The 25,374-nt window shown below is 42.6% G+C and overlaps 1 long non-coding RNA gene across 1 annotated transcript in view; it reads left to right on the top strand.

Moving 5' to 3' along the window:
* The window catches only part of LOC144268629 (uncharacterized), a 41,782-nt gene extending 23,318 nt beyond the window's left edge, over nucleotides 1-18,464 (top strand). Inside the window, exon 3 of the long non-coding RNA XR_013346815.1 lies at nucleotides 18,051-18,464. This is a non-coding gene — a long non-coding RNA (uncharacterized LOC144268629). The remainder of the gene's footprint in view (nucleotides 1-18,050) is intronic.
* The last annotated feature ends 6,910 nt before the right edge of the window (nucleotides 18,465-25,374 follow it).

Raw genomic sequence — 25,374 nt, 5'->3', positions numbered from 1 at the left:
CTAATGTGCTCCTTGGGTGTACAACAGGGAAATATCAAGTAGGAATAGGGAAGTGGTATTACATGGCATTTGTGAGACCATTACTGTAATAGTGTGTCCAGTTCTGGTGTTAAAACTTTAAACAAAAAGCTGAAAAATTGAAGAGCATTCAGAGAAGATACACACATATGATTAGAAGACTGGAAAACATCTCTTACAATGAGAAACTTAAGCTTAATCTACTTAATTTATTGAACAGAAAGTTAGTAGACAACATGATCATTGACTACAAGTACCTACATAGAGAGAAGATATCAGGTGCTAGTGGGATTTATAATGTGAGAAAGGCCTAATGAGATCCAGTGGCTGGAAGGCGAAGCTGGAAAATTTCTACTATGGTCTGTGTTTATACAGGAGACCAGACTAAATGGTCCCTACTGGGCTTTAATGTAGTGATCTGTGAAATGCAAATTTGGGCGTGGAAGCTAAGATTTATAATCCATTTTCACAGTAAATATAAACAATGTACATCTTTCCATTTTCCTATTAATGGACCGATAGATGTTTTTGCAAGCCTCACATAACACTAAACTACTTTACTAGTATTCTACCTTTCCATTCAAAGCCAGCAGAAGACAAAAAACAAAGCAGACTGTAAAACCATGCAGGGATCAAAGCACAGAAAGCCCAATGGATTCCCTGTCCAGGAGGAATAAGCTAGTGACCATTCATCCTGTGGAACCGGAGAACCTGTGCAAGTAATTGATTTTTACTTCTTCAAATCCCAGACGATCCTTGTGGTGTGCTAGCCAAGCACCTCGGGCCTGACTGCATGGCTCAGCTCATAACCTCACTGGCATCTCCATCACTACCCTGTTTCGGAGAACACTGTCATAGTGGCAGTTACAAAATGCAAAGAGCAGCATTAACTGCTATACAGATTTCTGCTTTGAAATCCACCTTTTAGAGCCAGCTCCCCCTCAGCACCCAGATCCACAGTTCCTTTTTTCTTCGCCTCACTATCCAATATTTTTTCCCTTTCTCACTATCCAATATTTGCAGAGTCTCAAAGTCATGTTGTTCCAAGGAAGGGATTTCCAGCAGTTCACAGCGAGGTAGGGATTGAAGCATGTAACCATTGCTTCCTCCCTTTGGCTGTTTAGCCCCCTTTACACCCCTTGTTGTGCTCCTTTGCTGGTCTCTGCGCTAGGGTCCAGAGGAAAGCAATTGCTCATTTACATTGTTATGGAAGTCACATAGTGCGTGCCGATAAAGTCTTGTTTAGAAAGCTGGTCAAATACAGTCTGTAATCTTTAGGAGGCTTCGGGCAGCTTTGTTCCCTCCCATCCGTCAAGTGGCAGAAGGCTGGATTAATTTTCCTTTAGAACCCGATGTGGCTCATGGCAGCTGACAAAACAGTTTATTAGTGCGTAATCCGAGAAACTCCCCAAGATCGACGTCGACACAGTGCTAGAGGGAATGCTCATTTCAGTAAACAAATGGTGTTCCCTGCAGAACTCTTCTGGCACAAGTGTTTATCAAGAATAGTCAGGGCCTTGAGTAGCTACGAAAGAATGTGTAGGAGTCAAACGTACAAGTAGTTAGCAAAAATTTATGCTTTTAAGATTGAGAAACAGTAAAATACTCTATAAGGAAATCATACTTCCTATAGAGGTCCAGTGGTTACATTACTTTGAACTATCAGATATACCAGACGAGCGCAAGAAAGCTTGTCTGCTGACATTTGTTTCCCATTTTCTTTACCTTCTGGCTGTTGCCAGTAGCTGAACATGTGAATTCCTGCATTTTAAGGAATAATCGTATAACAGAACTATATACGATGTTAGACATGCAAATGTTTCTCACATGCACTCCACTGTTAGCTGTAGTAATTGCATTGGGAACAGGTAATGGATGTAAATTCTTGGTGTGATCTGTTGTATTTTTTTATACAATGTTATAGGTCTACAGTAAGTGATGACTGATGAGGACATGGGAACTGTCACATAGCATTGTAACAGTATATACCTGTACATAGTGCTAGAATTTCAACTGTTTAACTGTAAATTGTTTCACTGTAATATTATGATGGATTCTAAATATCTTGTGATCTGATAATGCACGTTTGAGGGGTTTTTTCTCATCTTATTTTTTCGGTTCCCCTGTCAGTTGGAGAACTCTGTTCTTGCAAGGGTGTGTTCCTGATTTAGAGATTGTTCTGTGCGTCATTTCCCCATAGAGTAGATTCTGTCTTCTTCTTCTTCTTTTTTTTTTGTGTGTGGGGTAGTGAGACATTATAGTGGTTAATGTTTGTTTTCATCTGTAGATTTTATAACTTCCTACACATCCTCTGTTTTTAACAACTGTGTTTACTCCATAACTTGCAACTGTGGCATGTTTCTAAACCCAATAGCAGATTTATTGCTGAGTTGCAGTCCTGATATATCAATTGTCAAGATGCCCTTTATATGAAGGAAAATCCCTCACCCTTTGAAGCCCACCTGGGTTTATTTGCCTTTCTGAAAGAGAAAGACAAGCAGAGTAATGTGGCAACCTACAGAATCTGCCTCACTCAATAATTGACCTACAGTTTAAGTGTCCACAATTCATCATTATAGCTATATAAACTTCTGAGTTTGGCCCTGATCTTAGTGCAGAATTGGAATCTTTGATAGCGCAGAAACACTGAATCACTTCCTGGATCACTTTATTCACTATGGGCCATTACATTACTAAAACTTGTCTTCTTGGAGGGTAGTAATTCTGAAAATTAGCTTAGGCTGATGTTCAGATTCTTGTGCTATTTACAATATTTAATCTTGGCAGATGGCAGCATATTTTACCCATAAAAATCTCAGGGTGTGGGGCATACCTCTATGTACTGCAAAGCCACAGAATAACATGGCAGAGATAGACCTCAGCTCAGAATTACTTTCCCTTTCTTGTGTCTCTGAACAGGAATCAAATTCTATCATGAGACCAATAGCAAGTTAATTGAAATAGCATTGGGCTATAAATCAGAGCAGATTTTGGCTCTCTGTCTACAATGAGAAACATTTTGCTTGTTCAAATGGGCTTCCCATCCCATATACCCTAGGGTATACTGCATTTCATGAGATTTACTAGAATTATACAACCTGAATAAGATCTGGGACAGTAGGTAGAGTCTATGAAAGATGGGGAGCGTCCCATCTGATTTATTTCACTTTAACAGATTATAATTTAGGAACGGAGGACACAAGTTTAGCAAAAAATACCAAATGAGACTCTTAGCACAAATCTCACACTGAATTCAAGTAAGTTCGCAGAGGTGTGGCTGAGTTCTGTACCTGCGTCCCTCTTCTTTGGCTCAACGCAGCAGTACACTAGGGGAAGTGCAATAAGAATCCCCTAGGCCCCAAACCTTCACCCAAGGGTTGTGGTGGATTTTCCATCACTGACAAGGTTTTATCTGAGGGAAGTTCTCTGGTCTGTGTTATGTAGGAGGTCAGATGAGATGATCACAATGGTCCCTTCTGGCCTTGGAATCTATGAATACTGTGACTGTCCAGTTGGAACAGGGGCTGGACACTCCAGGGAGATACTAACCTGTAGAGAAAGTGGGGCTGATGTAGGCCTAGAGGGGACTGCTTGTGTTGCTGTGGCCAGTGAAAGCTGATCCCCGGCAGGCACAGATAAGGCTTCCTCACACAAAGTGCAGGTGGTAGTGAGGTGTCTCACAACCCTGGGTACCCCAAGAAGTGCCACAATGACCATATCCACATCCCTTAAGTCTCTCCTTTGTTAAGCTACCTCAAAAAATGCTGCTAACTGAATAACCAGTGCACCTGGGATGAAAACATGCACATGGCATGGTCATCACACAAAAAATCTGCCTCCAAGGGGCTCTGCACACTCCAACAAGTACTCGTTTATGCAGACTCAAATCCTTTTTATTTATTACTAATTTTTCCCTTTCATGGCTCAAGCAGCAGAAGACAGGTAGGAGCACATGGAGCATGGCCAGCCTGAATTTGCCATGCTCCATGTGAAAAGAGTGGGGTGTGTGTGTGTGTGTGTTAATGCATCAAAAAAGAGTGGAGTTTGATTTGGTTATGCTTTAGGCCTGAGTAGTTGTTAGAATGAATATGACAGGTTTCAGAGTAACAGCCGTGTTAGTCTGTATTCGCAAAAAGAAAAGGAGTACTTGTGGCAGGTGCCACAAGTACTCCTTTTCTTAGAATGAATATATTACCCTAATGTAGAATTCAGGTGACTGTGGTTAGTCAACAATGGGTTTGGAATTTAGACTTCACTGCAGTGAGGAGTAATGCAGACAGGGATGTGTATCTCCCTTAATTGATGCTCACCACTGACAATGGTCAATTCAACTGAAATCACTTCCCAGCTGAGAGCAGGTCGAGACTCGCACAACAGTGTAAACATTTCATTCCTCCATGACAGTCTAATTAAATCATTAATCAGCTTGCCTATCGACTGGTATTGTGAAACATGCTCCCATGTGGTGGCTTGTGGTCAGCTTCTTATTAACTGGTCGTCAGCAGATGCAGCCTGCATATCCTTTGAGGTTAAAGCCTTGGTGTATTAGCTTGACGGTGTCTTATGCACAGGCTGTATTCTTTAATATGAAGTTACTAGGTAGAGCATGTGCTTTCAACATCTAAACCAAGCTTCATTATAAAAATACTTTCTTAATGTTTGTTGAACGTCTCGAGTGTCTTGTAGATGAACTCGGCACTGAACTTTGTGACCAGTAAGCCCTAGAGACTTATTTGCAAGCTCCACTGAAGTTTCATGCTCCTGTAGGCCTCTGAGTGTACATAAGAGAAAAAAGGCCAGGGAAAGCTTCAAAAAGGAGCAGAATTGCTTGTTACTGAACCAGCCACTGATAAGTTGTGTACTCTGCTCCTCACATGCTGCAGAGTAATGCTCCATTGCTGCTCCCTCCACCCTACTGTCCAAGGGGCTCAAGAGCATGGTCAGTGAATTAGTTGCTCTTACTGATGCTCTCCCCACACGGGGAAGGCATGGTGTCTGCAGAAATTACAAACAAATGTACCGCCGTGAGGAGGCCTATAGCAACCATGGGATAGTTCTACTGTTGCTCTACTTCCTGTGGAGGAAGGATATCAGAATACATAGGGCTGTGATTCAAGACTGATGCAAAACTGATTTCGGAGGGATTTGGGGGAGCCAAGGGGGCTGCACGCAAACTGTATTCCACAGTCAGCCAGGGACTTGAATGATCCCCAGAGCAGAGCAATCCTGAGGCTGTTTTAACCGACACTGGGCTCTGATGGAGCCATCTGGAATGCACTTCAGCCACACCTCTGTCCCCCTCCCACTTGAAGGGGCCCCTTCCCTGTCCAACTAACCACTTCCACTCCTGTCCCCAGCCACTCCCTGGAATGCCCCTGCAGAAGGGCCTGCAAGGGAGTCATCACAGGCGACATTACATGTGGGCAGAGACTTCTTTTGCAACAGGGGGATTCAGCCCACTTTATGGCCCCTTTCCCCAGAGTGGTATAAAGGGACCACAGAGTAGTGCAGACTCTGGCCCCATCTCTTACAACAGCCACAGGGTAGCGCTTGGAGGTGATTTCTCTGTCGTAGATATGTAAGTAACATGCCTGACCTTCAGAGGCTGTGCAACTGGCAGCTGCTGCTGACTTCAGGGGAGTGAAGTGTTATTAGTACTTCAGCAGTGCAGGCAGAGAGAGATTGCCATGTACGGTTACCCAGGGTTTGCACCAGGGCACAATGTGGCCCTTTCAAGTGAAGAATGAGTCTTTTTAAAATAATCTCATAAACGTTGAGAAAAATGTCCCACTGCATTCTGAAGCTCTTTCAGCCCACAGCTCAGCATAGGATGACCACATAATGACGGCCCAATTGGTTCCAGATGCTGTGTTTCCTGCAGGGGCTGACACACACAAACATCAGTGAAATTGCTCAGTCCCAAGGGTCTGGCCATAACCAGATTACTACCAACACCAGAGACCGATGTGGAGGAAGAGGGACCATTACCAAATCCATGGCCGCCTCATGGAGCTTTCTCAGGTTCACAGTAGAACATTAAGTTCTGTGTATCTACACACTGTTGCATAATAGCTCCTAGTGTGTAGCACATGAAGGGGACACTACAATGTGTAGCAGGAGGGACCATACTGCCCCACTCCCAGTACTAAGAACGTTAGAACTTTCTAGCCATATGTCGTTGCAACAGTCTCCTCACCCCAGATTTCACTACTGCTGCTGACGTGTAATTTACTAATAAAAAAAAGGTGGAAATCTATTGCTGCTTTGGGTACAGAAATATTGGTCTGACTATATATTATGGTTCCATTTATAAATTTTATAAAAGGTTAATAAATGATTACTATATTTTAATAAATGATAAATTGTTTGAGTCCAACAGATGAATCGGTTTTTTATAACCATCAGCAGCAACTTCTCCTGATATGCTTATATCCATCTACAACACATATCCCTCATGTCTGTAATGTGCAGGTAATATCTGTTAATCATTTATTAACCCTTTATAAATGGAACCTTAATATAAAACTATCACATTACACTGGCATCTTCCGCTAGACCTGCAAAACCAATACTGTACCACATGAGTGGAAATCTGTCATGCAGGGGGTGGATTCTAACCAATCCCATTGGTATTTGCCACGTGAAAGAGCTCTAGCAGGACCTCTAGCAAGGTCAATGGAAAGGTCATTTTATTATATCCCTTATATTTTCACTATGGAAGGGTCTCCTACACTTGCAATAAAATATTAACTGCTTTAGGCTGGGATGTTCAAAAAACCTAAGACATTAGGTACCAATCCAATGGGATCTGAGTGCCTAACTCCTCCAGGCGCCTTCCAGAATCCCAGCCTTAAATTGATAACAGTATGAATTCCACTGTCATAAGGTGTTTTGTTTACATTGTCCTCTTAACTTCCTGTTTAATAATCCTTTATAGATGCCAGCAAGGAAATAGGACCGTAATATTTAAAGGATTAAGAATTAGCCATATTTTCTACTTCTTTCAACTGAACCAAATGTTAAGTACATTTTAGTTTAATATTTCTCCACATTAATTGTCATTGACTTAAATCCATAGACAATCAATGCAATCTTTAAGCAATTGGACCTTTACCAACTCTGTAGACAAGGGGTAAAACTGAGTCCTGGTAGAAGCTGGTGAAACTCCAATGAACTCAGTAAAGATATACTGATTTACACCGTGGCTCAGTTTGGTCCCAGGCACGGAAGCACAAAAAATAGACTAAGACATTATACAGTATGAGTAAGAAGTACCGGTAGCCCAAATCCCTGACTAAAAGCTGCATCACCCATGTGGTCATTATTACAGTTTAGTAGCTTAGTAGGTGTAAAATAAATCTCTGCTGGCAGGAGCCAGAGCACTTTTAGGAGAAGTCCAGGGACACAGCGCTAAATTACGACATCAATATTTGCTTATTACATGAGTGCATCTCTGAGAGTCTTTATTACAGAGTATTTCTGCTCATAGTTAAGTACCTGAGAGGGTACAAGGGTGTGGGGGGAATCACAAGAGGTGTGAAGCTTCTAGCCTGCCAGAAAAAATCTAATTGAGACGGAATTGAAATGCTCACCCACCCACCACTCTCAAACCTATATTCTTCAGCCATCACTAAAAAGCAGGATCAACCACAAGCCCGCCCCGAAAAAAACAAGCATGGCTCCACTGCATTTTCCTGACTCGCCGTCCCAGGTACTCATTCAGCCTGGACTTACAGAAAGTGATGGGCTTTATAACCGGAAAAGGTAGGCGTTACTGTTCTATACCAACAATGCTTCACAGTCATTGGGCCAGATCCTTAGCTGAGTTCCCTTCAAATTCTGAGGCCCACCACTCCCATTCCTGCTCCCCGGAGTATAAATTACAGCAGGGAACCAAGAAATAGACCCCCAAATGAAACAATTTTTTAAAAGGACTAGATCTCAGTAAGCACGGCTCTCGGCCACTGCCCAATTTAGTCCATCTCTAGCTGAAACATTTTTGTGGGCAGGGAGGATTTATCCCTTATTATTTGGGCAACATTCTTCCCTGATTTATGCCCTGTCCAACTGCAGTGATTTAAGTCACAGCAGAATTTGGCCCTTGGACTTCTGTTTCTGTTGCAAAGTAGTGCATTTCTTGGGAAAGAATCCAGTGTCAAAATGTTTCGGGGGTGGGGGGAAGAGGCGAAGTGGTGGGGCTAGATGAAACTAAGGGCATGGCTACACTTGCAGATGTAGAGCGCTTTGAGTTAAACCAGCCTTCATAGAGCGCAGTAGGGAAAGAGCTGCAGTCTGTCCAAACTGACAGCTTCAAGCTCACTGGTGCGGCCACATTTGCGGCACTTGCAGTGGCATTGGGAGTGGTGCATTATGGGCAGCTATCCCAGCATGCAAGTGACTGCAACATGCTTTTTAAATGTGGGTGGAGTGGGGTGGAGTGTGACAGGGAGTGTGTTGTGTGTATGTGGGGGGAGAGAGTGGGTTTTGGGGGGGCTGAGAGCATGTGAGCATGCTGTCTTGTAAGTTCAGACAGCAGCAGACCCCCATTCCCCTCTCCTCTCTCTCACAAACAGCATTCCACACTAATGGTTGCTTTGTCTCCAAGCAGATAAGCATGCCGGTTGTCAGAAACAGAACTTTCAAAGGGCATATCCACATTCCTACAGTGATTCAAAAACAATGACAAGAGTGGCCACTTGACTTAAGGGGATTATGGGACGTTTCCGGAGGCTGATCAGAGTGCAGTAATGCAACACCTCGTCCACACTGGCGCCACGGCACTCCAGCGGGGGCGCAGCAAACATTATCCACTCGCCGAGGTGGAGTACCAGCAGCGCTGTAGCTGCGGAGTCAGAGCGCTCTACATGCCTTGCCAGTGTGGACAGGGAGTGAGCTAGTGTGCCCGGGGCTCCTTTATTGCTCTGTAACTCGCAAGCGTAGCCAAGCCCTAAGAGAGGTTAATTCTCCAGTGGATCATACGTACAGTCCACATTCATTCTTATAACCCCTTGTCCAGTCATACAAACCCTTAAACATGCAAAGTTAGGAACAGTGTCCAGTAAAATTCAATTCATTTGATTTCAGTGCAAAAATCTAGACTGTCTTGATCAAGGGCTTGATCCAAAGTGTATTGAACTCAACGGATCAGGCTTTGGATCAGGCCCCTGGAAAGAAGCAGAGCAGTGGCTCCATTTGCTTTATAAATTCCATCTGAGAATGCAATGTTTTCTGAAGGAATCTGATTCCTTGGACACAGAATAATTCTTAGTGCTCTGGACTGTTTTTCCATTCAGTATTCCAGCTAATAACAGTCACTCTAGGTACAGAAATGATTACACGACTGTGAAGAGCTCCAAATTTTGAAGACAGTTACTATATCTCTGTCAGGGTTTCCTAACCTACTCACTTATGTCAAACACCCTGACATTCAGACCTTTTGTAAGCTCAGTGTGTAAATGAAAGGCCAGTTCCAGGCAGTTGACAAGGAAATCAGGAGACAGAGTTAAATAAAGAATTCAAGCAAAGCGTTTTTTGGTTTTTTGGTTTTTTTTTAAATAGAAAACACACGGTATTACATGAAGTTTAAATCCTTTCCCAGACACTTAGTTAAAGAGGTTTAGCTCTGGCATCTTTACTAATGACCGTGGATCATTTTATGAAGTTGATACATTGTTCCAAACTCTCACTGTTTCTATTCACAAAGGAGCCATTTGTCTTTAGAACCAATTATCTGAGACCACTAGTATTATTGACTGTTTTGGGGGGAAAGGAATGGCTTTTTGGTGACTGCTGTATTTGTATTTCCACCAGCATTAACAAACACCTTAAGATGGATTGTCTCTTGAATTCTGGGAGGGGAATAGGTACCTTCTCACCTTCCATCAGGTGATAAATCCAGCTTTTGTGGAAGGTTATAGGTGATCCTTAGTAGGACAGTTAGATACAGCACATAGATTTGTATTTATTTTAACTACAGAAGAAGGAGGTGGAATGCAGATTTTTTGGTCTCCAAGATATCTCCATCATTATAGCAATGGTGGGGAAGATGTACATTGTTGGTTTGAGTTCAGTGAATCTGATGAAGCTTTGGATGGACAGGAATAGATGTATGCCTACATCCCAACTGATTTAGGTGACCAGTCTTGCACCTTCGATGGAAATGGGGTAGGATTGGGGCCTCGATGCCTTTTGCTTTGCAGTTGAGTTTGGTAAGAGTTGATGAAGACCCAGGATGAAATCTTGTCCCCATTAAAATCAATGGCAAAACTCCTATGATCTTTATTAGAGTCAGGATTTCATATGACTATTAAAATCCAGTTAGTCAGCTGGTCTTGAGTGGATGTGGCAAATATTCAAATTAATTTAAATTAATTCAAGGGTAATTTCAATATTAATAAAACCTCAATTGTAAAATGGGAGCATCTTAGGCCAATAAAATCCTAAAGCAAGTTCAGTTAATACAGGACAGATGTTTTCCTCATTCTGTCTGCTAATATTTTACAATGATGGAATTTGTTCCTTCTTTTTAATTAAAGGAGGGCTAGTGCTTGTGGAAATGTGAATAAGATCTAGAGTTGGCAAAGGATCTTGGATCACATTTTGAAATCAGTCTTTTTAATTTTCCTACTCAGTGCTCCTCAGAACCCTAAACCAACTTTGCTGTTTTTGTAATTAAATATAATGCACCCAGTTATCAGCTCAGTTGGAAGTCACTCAGCTTTGCATGCTCTGTGATTTGATTGCTTTATGGTGGGGTAGAACTCAGGCAATACAGGTTTGGGTTTTGGTTGGATTCGTTTCACCTGTTTGAGAGCAACTGGAAATAATTTTCTTTAAGTGTTACACTTTGTCATTTTACATCAGGCAGGACCATGAAACTTTCACTTAGTAACATCTGTGCAGTAAACGAAGCTAACATGCTCGGAAGGATAAACAGTACACAGGAGCCAGTCCAGTGTGGGGAGGGAAGGGCCAGTTTCAGTTCTGTATGGTTTTAACTTCATGAAGGACGGCAGTTTAAAAAAAAAAAAGGGCAAGCATGGTGTTCAGTGAGCATCCTTAATAGGATTTATACGACTCTTCCCCATTGCAAGAGAATGCAGGTAGAAACTCTTTCCGCATTGTTCTGATAGTGATTGGGGGCGGGGCAGGGAGGGGCAAGTTCAAACAAGCTAAAATTTCTGCTAAGTTTCGATAACTTCATTTTTTGCATCTTTTATGCACCCTCTCCATTGGCAGCTGGCTTCAGGCAGGTTGGAAGGAATGAAAGAGCCTATTCACAATTCTCCCCCTCCCCCCGGCGCAGGAAGGCTGCCTCTGAGGGAAAGAGACAGATGGAGGATGTTTCTTTATGTGTGGTCACCTTTCTCATTATAGCACCAGGACTATGTTGCTGGTCTGAAAGAGAGGAGAGGCAGGCCTAGGAGAGTGAGGGAAGAGAAAGGGAGACTAATAAGAGTTATTAAGACAAATGCTGGAGCAAATAAATACCTCCTTCTCCCTGCCAGTGCAGAGGCGGTTGTGGTCAACTGGCAGGGAACAGATAAAGCCTTGGTTGGGTCATGATGGATAAGGGAAGTGCTTGAGGGATGAGGAGCGTGTGCTGCGGCGTGTGTCTATGTCTCTCCTAAGGCTGTAATGGGCTAGTTTGGGGAGGGAAGGGCCTGGAAGCTGGTTGGATGGACAGCCCCTTTTGGGATTGAGTATTCCATTCAGTCTCTGCAGTTGAACCTCTGCATCCCACTCCTGGCCGTGTGTGGTTGTCTGAGTGGATCCCTGGGTATGCTAGGAATCTAGCCAGTTTGAGGGGGTAGAGAAGAGATTTTCCCACCAGACAAGACTGGTTTATGTCCAGTTAGATTTGTCATCTCCCCTACAGCCTGCCAGGGCTGGCCAGTCAGTTTGGATAGTTAAAAGGAAAAGGACAAATACACTTTACACGCCCCCCACCCCCGAAATCCCTTTATCACAATTTGTTACCCATATCTAATGCAGACAGACTGAGCAAGAGGGGTCAGCCAGCTCCTGAGTAAACCTAGACATGGCACCCACGAGGCTACTGAACCCAGTTCAGCTTGTTTTGAGGTGAGGTTTGTCTTAAATCTCGTACAGACTAAATCAGTTCTTATGGATACTTGCCCACCTACCTAAGAGGAGTACGTAAGGGATTCCAACATGGGCTAAATCCCTGACAGAGGACTTGGGGGTTCTGGACTTAGTGTCACCTCCCCTCTCAGTTAAATTGAGTAGCCTTACTGCCCTGGACCCAAATAGCAGCCAGGTAGTTGAAGGGCTGAGGGAGAAAGGGGAGCTTTCACCCTAATCTTTTGAGATTAGTTTCAATTGTGGCCTGATATATTGTCTTCTTCCTTGTCTGTCACATATTTCCTGACTGTCCCGAGCAAAAGGAGATGCTGTGTAAGCAGGTAGATGACACAGGTGACTGATACAGCCCTGAGAGAAGGTGTCGTGATGTAAAAAGATTCATCCAGATGCCGCAGAACCTTAAGAGATGGCCACAGGGCATCTGCACAAGCAGCCCATGGACACACAATCCCTGCATCATTGAGGTAGGGACTAAGGACTTGATTTTCAGAAGTGCTGTGCAGCCCCCACTCTAGCTGAAGTCAAGGGGCACTGATGGTGCTCTGCACCTCTGAAAAATCTGGCTCAAGTTGCTGTCTCTCAATTTCATTTTAGAGCAGGAAGCCAAAGCAATGGGATGACGCACCAAGAGAAAGGTGCAGCAGAAAGCATGACGGAAATTTAAACTGGAACATCCAGAATTGTTTAATAAAGGTTGGCAGCTTGAGACAGATCTCATTCCTGAGACTGCCTGAAAGATTAAAGAGGTGGGTAGTGAAAACTCCCCCCCGAGAGTTTGTGATGCTTGAGGGCTGTTTCCAAGGTGATCTAAACTTGAGAGGCTGGTGATAAGACTTGAGAAATAGAGCTAGATAACAAAAAACGATCACTAGATGTATCTTTGAACGTACAAAGTGTTCTTGCCCTTATTTTTATGGGGGAAGAGCAGAATCTGCTGTGTAATCCCCTGTGGTTCTTCTCCATACCTATTTTATGGGTTTGGGGATAAAGTTAAGAAGTTCAATTTATCTTTCTTCCTCACCTAGTGGCTGTTTTTATAAGGGTCAGCTTAAGGAGCGACAGTAGCAGTCTACTGCGACTGCCCTTGAAAAGTGCTACTAAAACATCACAGCTCAAGGAGGTCACCCTTAACCAATGAAAAGAGAAGCTAGTCAATGACAGCATAATTCATTTTTAATTTCCCTCTGAAAAAATGACATTTTCTCTAGTTTCAATCGGTTTTCAGAGCTGCAGGAACCAGCTGCAATGGTAGTTATAGAAAATAAATGCCAGTGACGGACGATGCATACATATGCCAACCACCATGTATACAGCCAATTTACCCACCTTTACAAAGGTCTTTGAGATCCTCAGAGGAAAGGTGATATATTAAATGCAAATTATTATTATTGCTCCCACCCCCTCCCTTTTTTTTTTTAAAAAAGGAAAATATTTTTCCATCCTTCTTTCCTCACTAATAAATATGGAACAGAAATAATTTAGCCACTTACTCAGAATGAGAAAATTAAATTAAGTGCAGTTTCATCCAGTTTCTAAGGGAAAAACTTTGGGTACTTTAATAGCTTTTAAATTAGCTCCATATGGATGAACTAACTGCTCAATAAGTATATTTCTGGCTTTGAATTAGCTTGAATGTCCTGCAGGCTAATAAACTAATTTGATCAAATTATATTTTTAGATGCAAAAAATCTTTACATGCTATCTAAAGCACCTGAACTCAAAAGCTAGGTTAAGAGTTAAACTGAGTCACATTGGAAAAGCAGTGACTATGAGGTGATCTAATAAATTTCCAGAACTAGAAAAGGTGACAGCTCTAAAGGCTTGCACACATAAGGAATTAAAAAATAACTGGACATACAATTGTAATGGTATCCCATATGTTAAAATTTTATGAGCGATAGTTGAAAATTTTTGATCAAATCGTTTTTAATTTAAAAAAAAGCATTTATTAAAAGCAAAATTTCACCAAACATCCTACAGGTTTTTATGAATAACCTATTTTTTAATTGAACCGGAAAATGAAAAATTTTCATTTTCCAGATTTTCCTCCCCTCTCCAACCCATCCCCGCAGTGGCAAAATGGAAGATGGAGGAGAAGAGGGAGTAGAGGAAAAGAGGAAATAGAAAGAGTTGGGAGGGGGAACAAAACCCATAAATTTTTCAAAACAAAAAGATCGTAAACTTCAAATATATGAAAAAAACTGTTCCTCTTTGAAAACTGTGGCATGAAAACAAATTCAACATTTTTGGAATTTTTTTTTTTTTTTGCCAGCTCCAATTATTACCTTTTCTGGCACCATCTGGATTTGATGTTTGGTTTCCTAAGGACAAGTTAATTCAAGGACAGAGGGGCCTGGCCCAGTACCTCAAACCTACTGTCTAGGTTTTGAGGCCAGTTAGAATAAATTTCCCTCGAATGCTTCTGTGTGCCATTGGGCAAATCACTTAATCTCTGTGCCTCTGTTTCCCCATCCACTCTTTGTTTAGATTGTAAAGGCTTTGGGGAGGAAACTGTGTCTGATGAAGCGTACCGCACCTAGCACAAAGGGGCTCTACGCTTAGAGCTTTCAAGCTTTACTAAAATATAAATAATTGGCTAGAACAGCAGCACTCTTTCTTCTCACCTAACACCACAAAATGTAATCGTCAATCACATGACCAAAGCTCTTTACAATGCCCACCGTGTTTTCCCTGACAGAAAACCCACCATCAACTGTCTCTCAGTCAACAAGTTTGGACACTCCTTCAAATGAAGACTCAGCTTCACTGGAATGGTATTTGTAGCTCCCTCTTATTCTCACAAACACTCATAGGAGCTCATTTTTGTTCACAAAAGCATGTGGAAAGGATGTGTGATGAGCAGGTATAGCAGCGGAGTTTGGTATTTAGCATAAATGTTCTTTTTCACAAGGTTTGCCACACTGTAGCCTGCAGGGAATACCTATAGCACCAGGAGACAAACAGAGTATGATAGAATTTAAGAGACACCTAGACTTGTTTCTGGAAGAGGAGGGGATTAAGGTATGAAATGAAAGCAGCAGATGAGATTAAAGTACACGGAAGGAAAGTGCAGACATAGTGAGTCAGATGCCTTTTCCCTAAAACTTCTCATCTCCTCCAATATTTTTTTTAAAAAACATTAACTAAAATCTACCCAGCTTTAAACCTCTTCAGATCTGTATTTGCTCCTCTCATTGCTGTTTGCCTAATAGGCACATTTATCATTTTCGAAAAGCTAGAGATTTGCAACCTTCATAACATCTGTCTGTTTTACCATGTCCAATTACCATGGAAATATGAAACACAACCCTGTGTTATTCACAGCAAGATGACATAGCTATTCTTCTGAAACCCAGATTGGATGTTAAATAGTTCAAATCATACACCCAACAAATCTGTGTTCCACCCATGGCCCAAGCTGCTGCACCCAGTTTGTCCAATTGAAAATAAAGCCCTAGCCAAGTTTTAGTTTTATTTGGGGTTACGTGTTTCACTGCAAGTATTACAGTTGTGCCTGGATCTTAGAGCTGGGTAGATCCCAGAAAAGTTTCCCCTAACATTCACTTGATTAATGAAAACATTTGCACTGGCAACCTGATTCTTAGTGTTAAACTTACCACTCAGGGAACAGAAACAGAGCTTCATGTTCAGTCTACACTGCATGAATTTCGTATCAAATAAATCATTCAGCTGAACTATTCACTCAGCTCTAGTCCACAAGGGATTTTTCAGGTCTTGCTTTCAGGTTAATGTGTTACTTTGGAAATAGTGTGATATTAAGGTGCAAAAGCCCAGGATTTTTAGCCTAAATGTGTGCAGAGTCAGTGGGTGAGCAACCCTAAAGGGTGTGTCTTCACAGCACAGTTATCTTGAGTCATAACTCCATCATTACCCCCAACTCAACCTCCATCCACACCCAAAAATCTCCAGCCCAAATGAAGAGGTGCTTTCAGCACAGGCTAGCTGACCTGTTGGGGCCAGGGGGGATGAATCAGTTGCTGCTCAAATGCTGTTGATTCTTGAGTTTGTAAAGCAGTGGGGAGGTAACAGCCAGAGTTACCACTAATCTGCAGTTAATTCAATCACTCTGCTGATCCAGTCACTCTGTGTTGCTAATCAAATCCCCCTGTGTAACTGCAGTGTGGTTGCTCCCACTTAAACTAAGCTAGCTCAAGTACAGTAACATGCTAATTTTTGTAATGTAGACAGGCCCTGAGAAGCACCAGACAACCTTCTGCTCTTATTTCCCCCTCCCATACATCCACCTATCACTGAATCCTCTTTATTGTATTTCCCTCTCCCTACCTGGCATAAATAACCCAGCCATAGACACACAGTCTAACACCTGTATTTACTCCCAGTGTCAACATGCTTAGAGGCACTGCAAACAGCTGTCCTCTGACTTCACTTCTGACCTGGACAATTTCCTACTCTCAGGAGAAGCATGGGAAGAGCACAGAGAAATGAGGTGCCACCCACAAGCCAGAGCTATAGGTGCAAATAGCAAACTATCTGGTTGAATTGGCTTATGTCCATCTTATATGTGGAAGAACCCTGCGACTGCAGTGTCGACATACCCTAAGTATTTGTGGCTATGGGGGAGCTCCACCCTCCTACTCATTCAGGCTTTTGGGAGATTAGCAAGGAGGAATTGAATGAAAGGAGACTATTAGCTGTCAGCAGGGCAGAATCCTGGATTCCAGGGGGTCCTGCTGATGTGAAGTGAAGCTAGGTCTTATAAATTTGGGAATACGTGTGTATATAATATAAACCACTACATTACCTAATCCCCTTGCTTGCAGGCTCAGCCGAGAGGCCAAAGATGGAATGGGTCAGGAGACTGAGCTAATCTCTTATGCATAGTGGAGACCCATCCAGGTTAAGGCTGAGTCAACGTGGGCAAGCAGCGTGAGAACTAGTCCGTCCTTCTTGGCAAGTAGGGGAAATTGTGGGAAGGCATTGGAGGACTATCAGCACTTGAATGACTTAGCCTGCACCCTCATTGCAAAATGGATGGGTTACCAGCCTCAGAGAAAGTGAAACCTGGTTTCAACACCTCTGGTTCAGTTCCCCTGGGCTGAAGGCACCACTTCAAATGAGAGGTTTTTGTATGTAGACAGTGGTGTTGAGAGAGGACTAGGTTATGGGCAACACTCAAATAAGAGCCCAGGTTAACTCTGCAGTGAAGATCCTAATCAGGCATAGGCTAGGCATCTTTCCCCAGCGCTAAATTCACACATTAATTCTGCAAACAAACCTTTCAGAATCCCTTTGAACACTTATTCATTGGAAATTTTGGTGCAAATAAAGGGGGGGGGGGAAATGAAAGATTTGGAGGAAGACCCAAATACCAGAGCTTAACCTCTGAAGATGCATCAGAAATCATCTCAAGAGAGAAGACAGGCACTTGCTGTATAGGGGATTCCATTGTTAGCATGGGTTGCACCTATTGCCTTCAGCCCCTGATGACAACGCTTTTCAGATAGCCATGATTCACAGCAGCCTCTAGTGGTGGCATTTGGTCACTGCAGCATTTTGATTGGGTTAATTCAGCATTTAGCAGAGCAAAACTTGGCCTTTTGGTTCCTAGGGGTTTGTGTATGAATAGGTTTGTTTGGATTCTTGTGAATTTCCATCCTCTAGAGTTCTCTTATCTCACATGTGAAACACAGAGGGGACAAAGGATGAAGAAGGACAGGGGTGACAGCTATAAGATCATGTGGTTACTGAGTTTGGGCATGCACACAGTTGAATGAGTGTGTGTATTTCAGTAGTGCCCAGAGGTCTCAGTCAGGATCAGTTCAAGACCCCATTGTGCTAAGAATATATAATCTAAGATGACAAACGACATGAAAGATGGGGGCAGAGGGATGCAGTCAAATTTATAAATATTTTAATACATATACATTTGCTTTGTTGTTCAATAGACAAATTCAACTCTCCGCTTCTCAGCTCAGCCATCGTTAACTGGACATTTGAAGGAGAAGCCTGGAAGGTGATCGGTGCCTAAGGGACAACACAGGAGGCATGGAGACATTTCAGTGAGAATCTGACAACGGTGCAGACAAGAATGATATCACTGGTGAAGCCGAGAAGGTGTCAGGGAGTGGGGAATGTGGTATATGGAAAACTGTATTAAAATTGTATTGCTCTGACTTAAATGCTCAGGGATTTCTTGGTTCTGCTTGTAGGCTAGAGAGCTCTGTAGGGAAGACTGTCATAGTGCAAGCCCGAGTCAGTTAGAAAGCAGCCAGCTTGTAGTAAAGGAGGGTGAGTTTCAGAGCAGCAGCTTCTTGGGATGAGTTGTGCCTCTCTGTTTTAGTGAGCAGCCTGTACTGTGCCTGTGGTTTTGGTTAGTTGTGTGTTCTCATTCTGGATTCGAAGAATAAAAGTAGCATTGCTTTGCACCCTTCCAGAAAGGGACAACAAAATAAGGCTACGTCTACACCACACAGCACTGGCAGCAGTGTGCCGTGTACATGTAGCTACATGCCGCAGTGAAAAGCAGGCTGTGTCCACACTGCAGTGGGTAGCTGCTCATGTCAGTGAAAGGCTCTGGTGGAGGGGAGGCAATGCGGAAAGGTTGCAGCAGCTGCCTGCGTCTTTCCCTGCGGCAGGAAAGGGCTCCAGCAGCAGGGAGGTGGCAGAGCCTTTCCCTTGCTGTGGGAGTCTTTTCCTGTAGAGGGGAAGCAGTGTAGGTGGGGAGGCTTGGGTGAGTAAGTTCTAGCATACATACCCGGACCCTTCAGGTGTGGTTTTACTCTACTTGCCTAAGCCACGCCTCACCAGCTACACTGCTATTTATGCCCATGCTAGAGGGGCTAGACAAGTACATACTCTACATGCCTCCGAAAGCAGTGTGCAGTGTAGACATCCCCTAACCGAAGGAGGGAGGGGCAGTGTTGTGAAGGGCACTGAAGCGTGTGCATGTGTATAACTCCTTTCCAAGTATTAATAAGGCCTGAAGCAAAGTTTGATATTTCTTTAAGAATTAACGTTTTCCAAACTGGTCTTCCTCCTCAATGAGATCCCTTCTTGGTTTCAAATAACCTACTATTAAGCAGTAGCCTGTAAAATGGGAGCTATGGACAGCACCTACGTGGTTTCCCTTGAAGGCTGTAGTGATAACAAAGGGTTACTTTATCTTTCCCTTTGTTATAAGTTACATGACTGAAATAACTGCATTAAACCAGAAGACCAGCAATGATCCATTTTCTGGCTGGCATTTGCAGTCTCTGGCTCTAATAAGGGGCGTAATGTTCTCTCTGCTGTACTGATTGTGCAGATGCTCTGCAATGTCACGCTGATCTTAGTTATAATAAGTGTTTAGCAATTCATATTTAGTGTAAATCTTTCTTACTAGTGTATTGGTGATATTCATGTGTGTGTACTGTTGTTACGTTGTTTATGCGTGTATCCTTGTTTCCTACCATTGACACTGATTATCTGCTCATCACAACTAAAAAATAAAATGAATGGGACGATTGGAAGACAGATTTTCAGCATGTTGGATGGAACATCACACCTCTAACGTGCCTGTGTCATTTCCCGCGGGTTACAGGCAAGCTGAGGGCTCTGTCCGATGGTATGTTCAATCAAAGTCTGCCTAGTCAGCAGATGTTTCCAAAGCTGGATATGGTACAAATGCACCGTGCACATCATTTTAAATTGCTTTTTCGTTTTTAAAAACAGATAGTACTACCCAGCCACACACCCAGCATCACTTCCAGAGATAGGAGGAGTCTGACAGTCTCCCCGTTCTCTCAGTACTCTTTATGAGTACCGTAGCCAATCTTAGGGGAGGCTGCCCAGTGCAGTCATGGAACTAAAAAAAGCCACAACCACCATTGGTTATGCCATTACCTCTGATTAACTGACTCTGAGACTAATGCAACATGTTACCAACTAGTGCAACTAGGTGGATTTAAATTAGTGATGGCAAAACCGCTGGAGGTTCAGTTTGGATAATCATCCAATATATACTGCTTTGCCAGGAAGCGCATAAGCTCTCTCATCTCTTCTGAGTGCAATTCAAGCAAATCAAGATCAGCTGTCTCTGTGTGATATGCTCTAGCTCAGCCATGTGTTATGGGCTTGATGCAGGAGCCATTTGGTAAAATTCTATGGTTGTGTTATGCAGGAGGTCAGACTAGATGATCATAATGGTACCTTCTAGCCTTAAAAATCTACCAATCTGTAAGTTCTTAATTGAACCATAAAGCCAGTCAGCTAGTCTGGGTCCTGGCCATACAGAAAATAGTTTTTCCCACCACCGCAGCTGAAATCTATTTGGGCACAAATATAACAGGCTCTAGCTGTGGGCATCTGAGTGCGGTAGCCAGGTGTTCTCCATGCACAGCCCCAACTCTGGAATTAGCTCCCTGCACTGATCTGAGAGAGCCTAATTGCTGGCTATTAGAGCATGGGGCTCGGCCCATGTCTTTTCTCATAGTTTCATCACGGAAAGGGAGGGTGCTGGTATTTATATTTTGGACGGAATGTTTCTCCTCATATTTTTGGGCTGACTAATAAAATAGTGTTTTGATTTTTTTAAAATTCAATGACATACATGTGAGCCAAGATTTGGTAACTGGGTGCATTTTATAAGATAAGTAAAACATTTTCTGATTTTGGTCACAACATTAAACTAAACCACTAATATATGAATAAAATACTCCACTTCCTCTTATGGATTCCTTAAGACCTAATTCTCCAACCATCAACTGGCTAAAATCCAGTGGTTTATCTCCTCCCACATCCACAGAAATCCTAACTAGGTTCTTGTCTATTTCAGACTTCCTCCTAATACTCAAAAACCTCACTCCACTGTTCCCACCTTTGTCTATTTTCCAGCTCACTCCCTATCAATACATTTCAGGGAGGAAGGACAGGGGGTAAACACGAGAGAGGAAGAAGAGCTATTTAAGCAAAAGGATAATGCTGCCACAAGCACAAAGAGAAATAAACTGGCCATAAATGAACTGAGGCTGGAAATTAGAAGGTTTCTAAGCATCAGAGGAGCGAGGGCAAATAACTTAACTAGTTTTTAGATGGAACTTGACAAATGCATGAACTGTAATATGCCTGTGATAGCAGGGGACTGGAGTTGATGACCCAGGAGCTCCCTTCCAGTCCTATGTCCATGTGCTTGACATATATCACTCACTTCTCTTGGCAAGAAAAATTGTGGTTTCATAGAAATTTTGAGAGCCCATAATCCAACAAAGCACTCAAACACGTACATAATATTAAATAGGTGAGTAGTCTAATTGAAATCAATGGGACTGCTCAGGTGCTAACGTTATGCATGTGCTTAAATGCTTTCCTGGAGCTGGGCCACAATTAGTAGAGTGAGCCTGAACCAGATGCTTTGATCTGAACCTCAGTCCCTCCAAACTTGGAGAAGTCTGGATCAAGGCTAATCTGTGGTTTTCGGTGGGGGTAACGATGTAAGAATTGCAATCCCTGACCAGATAAGGATACGTTTCCATCTTGTTTTTATTACTGTGTTCTCCTGGGTGCAGATCATCTCCTCTCCTGCCTGATGTTAACAATCTGGGTTGCTTCTGGGCTACTTCCAACACTTGCTTGGTATTGGGCCAGACTGTTACTTCACTTGCTGCATTATATGAGGATTTTGTTCAGTCCATTCCACTCTGGTGAGATATAGTTTGTGATAAGGCAAGTGTACTCCTCAGACACAATTGTTGAAAGTGACAGATGTAAACTCTAGTAAGGTCTGCACACAGAAATTCTTCTGGATCATTCTGACCCCTCCCACAACATCAAAAGGCTGAAATGAAAACCTCTTTAATATGAGCAAAATAAAGAGGACCTGAACCTGGAGTCGTTATTCAGGCAGAACTCAATAGAACAAGACTGCCACTTGAGTGTAACTCTGGCACTAGAATTCACTCATGGGGAAAAAAACCCTTCCCACTAGTTCTGGCTGGACTGCACTAACCTATTCCATTGTGGAAGTTCCAGATACGTTTTTAGCTCATTCTTACAGTTTCAGTTGGCCATGTAGGTTTTAGAACCGAACAACAAATCTAGTGTTGCCTAAGGCTTCTAGTTCTGCAGCTGAAACCCCCCAAAACCAGGGCAAATCAAAACCCAACTGAAGGATTCTAATGAAGTCTACTGGAATTTTCACTTGGGAGTTCAGGCAGGGTCTGCAAACTCCAGTGCTTGGTGTTGTCTGCCATTCGGTGGCTCAGCTGTAGGGTGGACTTCACACCCACAACATTTTGGCACCTGAGGCAGGGAGCTCAAATGATGCCCCCATGCCCCCTTGCTTGAGCCAAAACTTTGAAACTCTGGGACCACAGTCTGGCCCCTGAGGCGGCCGCCTCAGTTCGCCTTAAGGCCAGCCCTGGTGGACTTGTCTCATTAGGAATGATCTCCCCTATATCTAGTCATTATACTCTGTATGTGTGACATCTGCCATCTTGGCTGACATATCAGTAACTGAACAAGGAATCTCTAAAGATAAAAGCATTGCCTTCTACAGCTTGATCTAAAGAGCTGGGGCTGTAACAGTTTTGTATTCTCTGAAGATCAAACACAGAGGGGACCTGTAACACACACGCACCGGTGGATTACACATAAGCTGTGCATTGCTGAAACTAATTGGAGTTCTCGCTCTCTAGTCATCAGCATTTCTAGGTGAGCTATAAGAGTGTCTCGCTCAAGACAGTTCTGCAGTATGCAAACTACAACTATTCAATTCAATTAGGTTCAATTAGCAGAGTTTGCAAACTCAGCCAACAGTTTGAACTCAGTGAGCCTTGTGGATATTAAAACAACAAGGAGTCCTTGTAGCACCTTAGAGACTAACAAATTTATCTGGGTATAAGCTTTCATGGGCTAGAACCCACTTCATCAGATGCATGGAGTGGAAAATATAGTAGCAGATATAAATATCTTTTCATGTGCTGTGTATTTATACCTGCTACTGTATTTTCCACTCCATGCATCTGATGAAGTGGGTTCTAGCCCACAAAAGCTTATGCCCAAATAAATTTGTTAGCCTCTAAGGTGCCACAAGGACTCCTCGTCATTTTTGCTGATAGACTAACCTGGCTACTACTCTGAACCTTGTGGATGTTAGTACCTCTGTTGCTGAATATGGGGTGATGTTTATTTGGCAAGGTTTTTACAGTTCTTCTGCATGGTTAGAAAGGGTGCACATGTTAAATGCAGTGCTTAGGTTCAAATTCATTTATACCACCAGGTATAAGTACCAGGATTACTCCAGTCCTGTCCTTATGCTGATGTTTAAACATATTTCAGAGGTGATTTGCTGTAAGTCATCCATCTCTCACATCCAAAAAGTTTGCTCAGTGGAGGCTGGGCCCACCCTGAATACAAACACCCTAAAACTTTGGGAAAAATTAGACCCAGATTCAGATTTTAGATCTTGACACATCCATAGTGTTTCTGTATAGAAATCTGGATAGTATTCTGTCCTTTCAATAACATTCAGTCCAGCCTAAAAGTCCATGTGTTCTACTTTATTGACATTACACAACCAAGAACTGAGAGATGATTCATGCTAATTGCGTAGTCTGATGACGGACCTGTTTAAATGGATAGGGTGGATCTTCCTTTGTCATCACAATGAAGGTAACTGGCAAGACACTGGAGAGACGCCTGCATTGCAGCTGGTCAAATGCACACCCATCTGTCAAACATTCTCAAGGGACTTTCAGAACCAGCACTGATATTTCTAATAGCGCCACCCTTCCACGAACAGAATGCTGTAACCATGTATCAGAATCTGGCTGATCTGCAGTGAGCCCTTGTGGATTACTGCATTGTTTTTAATTGCAAGCAAACCACATACTACAGGGGAAAAAGGACATTTAATCACAAAATAGACCTTTTTCATTTAGTTTGACAAATGTCATCTAGTTGGTAATTTTTATAATTTCACAGTGTCGCATACTAGTACATATACTGGGTTTTCATCTGACTTCTGAGATATATGCAATCTAACTACAGGATTGTCCCTGCCATTAAACTTTTGTTGAGTAATAGATTTACCCTGTGACTGGAACACAACGTTCATATCCAGCCCCTTTCTACTGGGAAATGGGATGAGATTTCAGGCAGAATTAATCATTTTTAGATTAGCGAAGAGGGAATTATTGAGGTTTACTGGTAAAAGTATTAATGTATGGTAAACTTTTGGACATATAATAAACACCAGTCTTTGGCATGTTATTTTATTTTCAGGCCTATTTAAAATCATAGGGACTTTGGCCCAGATTTTTAAAGGTATTTTGGCATTGCTGTGCTCGGCATTGCAATACATAAGCCTCACTGTCAAAAGTGATTTAGACACTTTGGCACTCAATGAGATTTAGGCTCCTAAGTTCCTAAATCACTTTTGAAAATGAGACTCAGGTGTTGCAACCCTGAATGTAGCAATGCCTAAATATCTTTGAAAATCTGGGCCTTTGGTCTTAATTACTAGTGACTAGCAAACTGGTTCAAATATAGTGAAAACTGACCTAAGCTAACACCCAAAACAGGATGCTGGGAGATTCAAAAAAAGTTAGGTTAATTCTTAAAAAAAAAAAAAAAAGTCCCAAAATGCTGCAGAAGAAAAGCTGTCGGTACTACCTGACAGATCAAAAGCAGGAAGTACTGGAAACCTCATAAGACAATCTAATGAAAGCAGATTTCCAGCTCAACTGTGCAGACTCAGAAGGTTTAAACAGTCAAAATAAGCTTAGTTGAACCACAATTCTGAACGTTTGCAGCTTGCTCAGTTTCCACGTTCATAAAATGATGGCATTTCAATTCTTTTCATAGTTATTTAACTTGTTGTAGCTGAAAGCACTCAACCACCTGTAAAAGCAGGAAAGGTAGGAGAGGGCTCAGACCTCCAGTATGCACAATAACCATGTCCTAGTGCAGCTGTGACCCAGGCAGAAGCATAACTGGCTCCTGTTCACAATGGCCAAACGATGTCAGACCCAAGTTTGCCAACTGTGAGCACCTCTAATGGCCATTTGAAAGCCAGCATATAGAAAGCCGGATGAGACACCAGTCCTTTCATTTTCTTGGCTGATGTGAAAGATAAAATGGGGAAGTAGATTCAATCCTCAATCCTATCAATGCACAACATTCTTGGAGTTGTTTCAAGTCCTGTAATCTGAGCTCTATAATACAATCAATCAGCCCTAGCCTCTGAGCAACACAAAGTCTAGGAGACAACTTGACTTTTATCCATGTAAGTTA

This window comes from Eretmochelys imbricata, chromosome 8 (genome assembly GCF_965152235.1).
Source record: "Eretmochelys imbricata isolate rEreImb1 chromosome 8, rEreImb1.hap1, whole genome shotgun sequence".
Lineage (NCBI taxonomy): Eukaryota > Metazoa > Chordata > Testudines > Cheloniidae > Eretmochelys > Eretmochelys imbricata.
Note: the sequence above shows the minus strand (reverse complement) of the source record. Positions and strands in the feature narration are given on the sequence as shown.